This window comes from Mauremys reevesii, linkage group 5 (genome assembly GCF_016161935.1).
Source record: "Mauremys reevesii isolate NIE-2019 linkage group 5, ASM1616193v1, whole genome shotgun sequence".
Classification (NCBI taxonomy): Eukaryota; Metazoa; Chordata; order Testudines; family Geoemydidae; genus Mauremys; species Mauremys reevesii.
In genome coordinates, this window is record NC_052627.1 from 112,273,512 (window position 1) to 112,279,511 (window position 6,000).

The window sequence follows — 6,000 nt, forward strand, 5'->3', positions numbered from 1 at the left end:
TGGGTGGGGTTAGGGGCGGTACAGCCATGCCAGAGGAGCTGCCAGCACAGAGCACTGACTCCTGAGAGCAGCGGACCCACGTTCTGCTCCTTTCACTGCTATGGTTCCAGGAGAGCCCTGTGGTTCTATGGATAGTGATTTATATCCATGGCTGTCCACATCAGCAGGTATAAATTTGTATCCATGCTGGGCACTATGCATAGGCATACTATCCCTGCCCTGAAAAGATTAAATCTAATTTGAATACACAAGATGCAACAAGAAAGAAAACACACACACACAAACCCACCACCAAACAAACAGTGGGACAGAAGATGGAGGACAATGGCAAACCATGCACTATTAGCCTATACAAAATGTATTTCACAACCTGATAGTTCTAAAATTCTTTGAACAACAAAGAGCAATGGAGTTTTTTCCTGTGGTTTTTAAACTTCATGTAAATAAAATCTGATCCTCGACTGTTGCCTAGATTGTGAGAAAGTTGATATATGTTAAAAAATAAAAATAAAAAGTTTTTTCCTCAAAGCATGCACAAAGCTAAATAAAGATTAATTATATAGACTCTCCTTCTGTGTAGCGTCTACCCAAGCATCAACATGTAAAATCCACTCACATCTTCCCTGTACAAGTATTTCTATACATGTAGATGCCATTGCATAATGTGTATCTAGGCACTGAGACATTTCTAGATGACGCTGCATAGCAACATATCCATCAAAAGTCACCCTCTCCCCTCCCTTTGCTTTCTTATAGGTAGCTACATTTTGGGCGATTGCCCCAAGAGCATGATGTTGGGATTTTTAGTAATATCATACAAAGGCAATGCCCATGTGAAAGAGGACACTTTTACACTATGATATAAGTCTTTGTGTCAGCCTGAACTTTGGTGGGAAAGACTTCCAGAGACCTTCGCTGTGAATGCACTGCTGTGAGCTCATTTGATCTTGAATCTGTATTCCATCAATTAGTGTTCTTAGGAAATGCTGCCATAGAAAGGGATTGATATCTTGGTTATAAGTCCATCCGGGGCTTTGAAGTACCACCTCAATTTTTATGAAAATCAAATGCAATTGATAGTACTGTGTTATGTACTTTTATTGGTTCACTCCACTTAGCAGATTAGGTGGTATGTGCTGAATAAAACTGTAGTTTGCTGATAGCCTTATAGATGAAGCCAAGTTGTAATAATCTAGTTTTATGTGGTAATGACTGTAGCTAAACCCACATCTGGAAGCAGTGACAGACTCCTGTGCAGCCAAAGGTTGGCTGCTGTTGAGCCATCTGGATGTCTATGAGTAGATTTTATGACTCCAATGCTTTGATCATATTGCCAATTGGAGGGTATATGCCCTTATTAGAGAACTAGATGAAAATTCCTATTTGTCCCATCCAGATTTGTCTCTCTTCATATTAGTATCACCTCTGGCTCATCAAGGTTGAACAGGAGCAAGCCACTTTCCATCCAAGTCTTTATTTCCTTTGGGCAGAAATATGGCAGACCTACTGCTGTGTTTCAGATGAAGATGATGATACAGGCTTTACTTGATGTTTATAATGCTGTTAAATTTAAAATACATTTTCTTCAACACCTAAGTGTTGCATCCACACAATTGTTTTGATGTTGTCTGCAGCACTGAAATCTTAATGAAACTGTATGTCAAAAGCAAGGATGAAGAGAACATTTATGTTCTCATTGACAACCCTAAGCGTTTTTTAAAAAACTATGTGCAATCATCCATAGACAATATAATTGCACCCAACCAAATAGGGAAACAAAATCTTCTGGCTTCAGCTGCCAATTACTTGATCACACACACACAAAAAAGAATTAAAAGCTCAAGTGTTTTCTTATGCTATTAAAAAAACAGCAAGACAAATTTCACAAAATATGGAAAAATGAACAAAAGTATATCAAAGAGGCAGGCCTTAGCAGAACACAAGCGAGATTTTGAAGTTTGCTTGAAACAAAAGTATTTTAAGAAAGTTTTGATTTAATAGACATGCAACTGGGCTATCCAGTTTAAAAGCAGAAAGTTTGATACAGTAGACACTAAACTGGGATATTTTCGATAGCTGACTGTCCCTATTGAGTTATCTGAACTGAATAGGCCTTACATTTAGAAGAAATCCTATATTTAAGCATGTGGCAAATCCCATGTTCAGATTAGATTTGTATTAGAATCAAGAGAATGAATATAAACAGAAACATTCAGATAGTGTTCTGGGAGAAAAAAAGATTAAAGAGCAATCTGATGTCTTAATGACATGCCCAATTTGCTTTGCCAAGTCCCATCACCGGTTGTTCTTGAGTGCTGAATGTCCAATCTGGAAGGTTTTGGTGTGAAGGGTTCCATTTTGTCATTGTGTGGGATACAATGAATGAAAACAAGAGAAATACAGATGTTTTACTAAGATGTGAGAATATTCCAGAACACAGTTACCGTGAATTGTGCAAATCCACACAGTCTCAGGAGGCAACATACTGCCGGTTTCCTACACACCAGCATGACAAAGTATGTAGAAAAACTGGACACTTTGTAGCTTACCTTTATACTCTTCAAAGTATTCAGAGATACAATGCAGCCGGTTAACTAAAGGAAACAGTTTCTTCAAAGTACAGCACAACCCAAACGAGCACAGAAAAGTACAGATGACTATACAATCCAAAAGGTATCATTTTGGACCTCAGCCAATATACCAAACAAAAGATTTAAATATATAAAGAATGGAAGAGAAGAGAATACTGAAAATGTTATAATGTTGTAATATAAATCTCCTGGAATACTGTTTTCAGTTCTGATATCTTTGAAAGATGTAGAAAAGTATTAATAAATTTAAAAGAAACAATATTGTACTAAAAAGCAAGTGAGCCACCAAATCTGCCAATGGAACTTTCTTTGGCAAAAATAATGGTGTAGAAGATATTCTGTTTCCAAATGAACTTCTAGCCATGTGCACAAACACAATGTATTATGTGGAGTTCAAAGTTCTTCTCTCTTTAAAAATAAATAAAAATATCAATACACCAGATTTTTTTTAAAAAGCAAAAACCATGCACCAGTTTTTAAAGCTTGACTTTATTATAAAATATACAATTATTTTATATTATTTCACATCCTGCCCTCATGTAAAAAAAATCTCCATTTGAATTATATGCAGAACAATTTATTGGGACCGCCTATAAAGTGAATTATACAAAATATTAAGTTAAAAACAAACTGTGGGTATTTTTAAAGCATAGCTTAAATATATTTTGTCCCAGGAAAACAACAAGAATGTATTGTAAATGCACTGCACAGTATTCTAGGGCCCACTCCTGTACTGAGAACTACAGAGGTCTACCTACATCATTCAGTGAAGGACCAGGGCCTTTAATTTACTTATATACAAAATGCTGCTATCAACCTCAAGCAGAAAACTAGAGTAGTCCTGTTGCAGTAACCTGACACACACACCCTGAGATGCTAAATATTTACTGCATCTATAGTTACCTTCACTTGTTTATGATTAGATGATTAATTGCTAGCCTTTAAAATTAAATATCAAGAGTTTTCTGTTGCACACATTTATGCCCATTAAAAAAAAAATCCCTCAATATTCTAAGCTTGGTTAACCAGGGTTTAGTATTATACTATTCTATACTTACAGGGCAACTAAGAATACAGTAATGAGGCACAGCATTGAAGAAAACATAGAACCAAATGATGAAGGGTATCCTATTTAAAAGTATGTATCTCTTAGACCCAGATCCTGGAAACATTTTACTACCACGAGTAGTCCCATTGATGGTCTTCTTAGTAACAGCATGGAAATTTGCTGTTGAAAATATACTGCAAGACATTTAGCCAAATCTGAGATAATGCAGGATTATTCCCTACAGCATATTAATTATAAATCACTATTTGTGTTTAAATCCTTTGAGGAAATATATTCATTCTACTACTGTCTTAGGGGAGTTTCTTTTGAAACAAATTACAGATAGAAAAGATTCCATTTAGATTATCTATTACAACTCTTCCGCTACAGTATTTCACTGTTAATTTGTATATTAATGCCATGTACTAAACTTTCCTCAGTAGCAGAACCACTAATCAAAGTTCCTATTCAGCACCAAGACAAAAGATCCCGTTGTAATCTTAGGGCAACAGAGTATGTGTCGATGAACGTCTGAAGGGCTCTACAAAAGCCTAACCATGACCACACACAAAATTTGTTGAACAGCCAGAAGTTTCACCAATGTGCCTAAGGAAATGCATCCAAGTAACAATGTTACCGGGACCCGACTAGAGCAGACAACCTGCTCCCTCCCTGCACTTTGCAAGGCTCAAAGCAGGGTCCCTGATCCCTTCCTTGGGGAAAGGAGACATTTCTCACAATCTGTAACTACAAAATGAAAGGGGGGTCAGAGGAGGGAGATATTTTCCACGAATCCCGGCAATGCTCTGACCGGCCCAGGGAGGGCAGCACAGAGTGCGGCAGCAGCAGGTCCTACCGCTCCCCCAGCCGAAGAGTGCAGCCCGCGCCTGGACCGCAGCTAGGGGGACCCCTTTCCACGGCCCCGTGACGAGGGGGGAAGAGGCCCACGGAATTAGAGGAGCTGGAACAGCAGGACTAGGGGCTGCAGCGCCAGGTCCCGCTGCTGGAGACTCCTCCCACGGCGGGATGGGGAGGGCGCAGCCTCCCCACACGTCGGGATGGGGAGGGCGTCCGCTTGGGGCCTAGTCGAGGGGCTGCCTCCCCCCGGGGAGAGAAGAGGGGCTAGGACAGCCCCCGCCAAGGCTTACACGGAGGGGGAGATGGGGACCCCGAACACCCACAGCTCAGCCAGCAACTCATACGCCCCCCCTCCCTGCCGCGACGCGGCCAGCAGCGCCCCGCATCCCCGCCTGCGCCCTGCGGGGGAGCGGCAGCGCCCCGCTGCCAGGTACTTACCCTCCGTGGGTGAGCCTGCGCCCCCCACGCGCGCCCGCTCGGCTCCACGCCCTGCGCCGAGTGCAGCAGCCAGCGAGCGAGCGAGCGAGCGGCGGAACTGACCTCAGCTCCCCCCCAGCCGCCGCGCCGCCCCATTGGCCAGCGCCGCCGCCCCGCCCGCCCGCGGGAGAGTAGAGCTCTACAGAGCGCCGGGGACCGGGCGGGCCGGATTGGGAAGCTCCGGGCGGCCGCCAGTGCCACGTGGAGCCGCCCAGCGCCCGGTCTGATGTGCCGTGTGAGCCCCCTGCCCAGGGGGCGCCAAGCAAGGCTCAGCCCCGGCGGCGAGGCTTGGTAACAGTGTGTTCCAAAGAGTCCACAGTGTTTCCTTCGCTTGGGCTTGTAACATGGTGGCTTTGGAGGTTGCGCCTCCTGTTTGATACAGGGAGGGGCATAGTAGGGATGAAAACAATCTGTTGCAAAAGGCGATTCACTGTAGCTTCCCTGGGGAATAAAGAGAATTCTTTAAACAAAGGAACATTGTGGCAGACTACTGGGTTCGGGTAAAGTCAGTCCGGGAAATTGTGCGAATTCACAAAATATAGCAAATGTAAAATCAGTGAGATGTTAATTTCTTCCACAAACTCACACACGGAAGTTTAGTTTGGTATTGCCCCCGTTTTAGTCTTTCTTTTTCCTGTGATTCTTTGAGAGATACATTTGTTTATAAATATACATTTGCAAAGCAGTGGGCACCTCACTGTCATTTTAAAAAATCAGGTACGTTACTGTTCTTGACTTCTAAAACAAACAAAACATTTAAAAATAATTCATCTTATGAGGGGAAGATGTAGTAAGCATGAGACACTATCTAGAGATGTTCTGCTGTATTAAAGCACAATGGCATGCAACATGAATACATTCAAAAATGTACAGCTGAATCAGCAGTTACGTGGATTAAAGCGAATCTATAAATATCACAAAAATACTTGCAAAAGGAACAGAATGAATGGAAATATGAATATGCAGGGTAAAATATTTGCATAAGCTTTAGTCTCTCATGTTTGTATGTAGTCTTAAATTTTCATT

General features: G+C 41.9%; 1 protein-coding gene across 3 annotated transcripts in view; it reads right to left on the minus strand.

The window, feature by feature from the left end:
- Nucleotides 1-4,996, minus strand: part of ZNF518B (zinc finger protein 518B) — a 29,241-nt gene extending 24,245 nt beyond the window's left edge. For all 3 annotated transcript variants that reach the window (XR_005599209.1, XR_005599208.1, XM_039540919.1), the window contains exon 1: nucleotides 4,936-4,996. The gene's annotated coding sequence lies outside the window, so the exon portion shown is untranslated. The remainder of the gene's footprint in view (nucleotides 1-4,935) is intronic.
- Nucleotides 4,997-6,000: the final 1,004 nt, after the last annotated feature.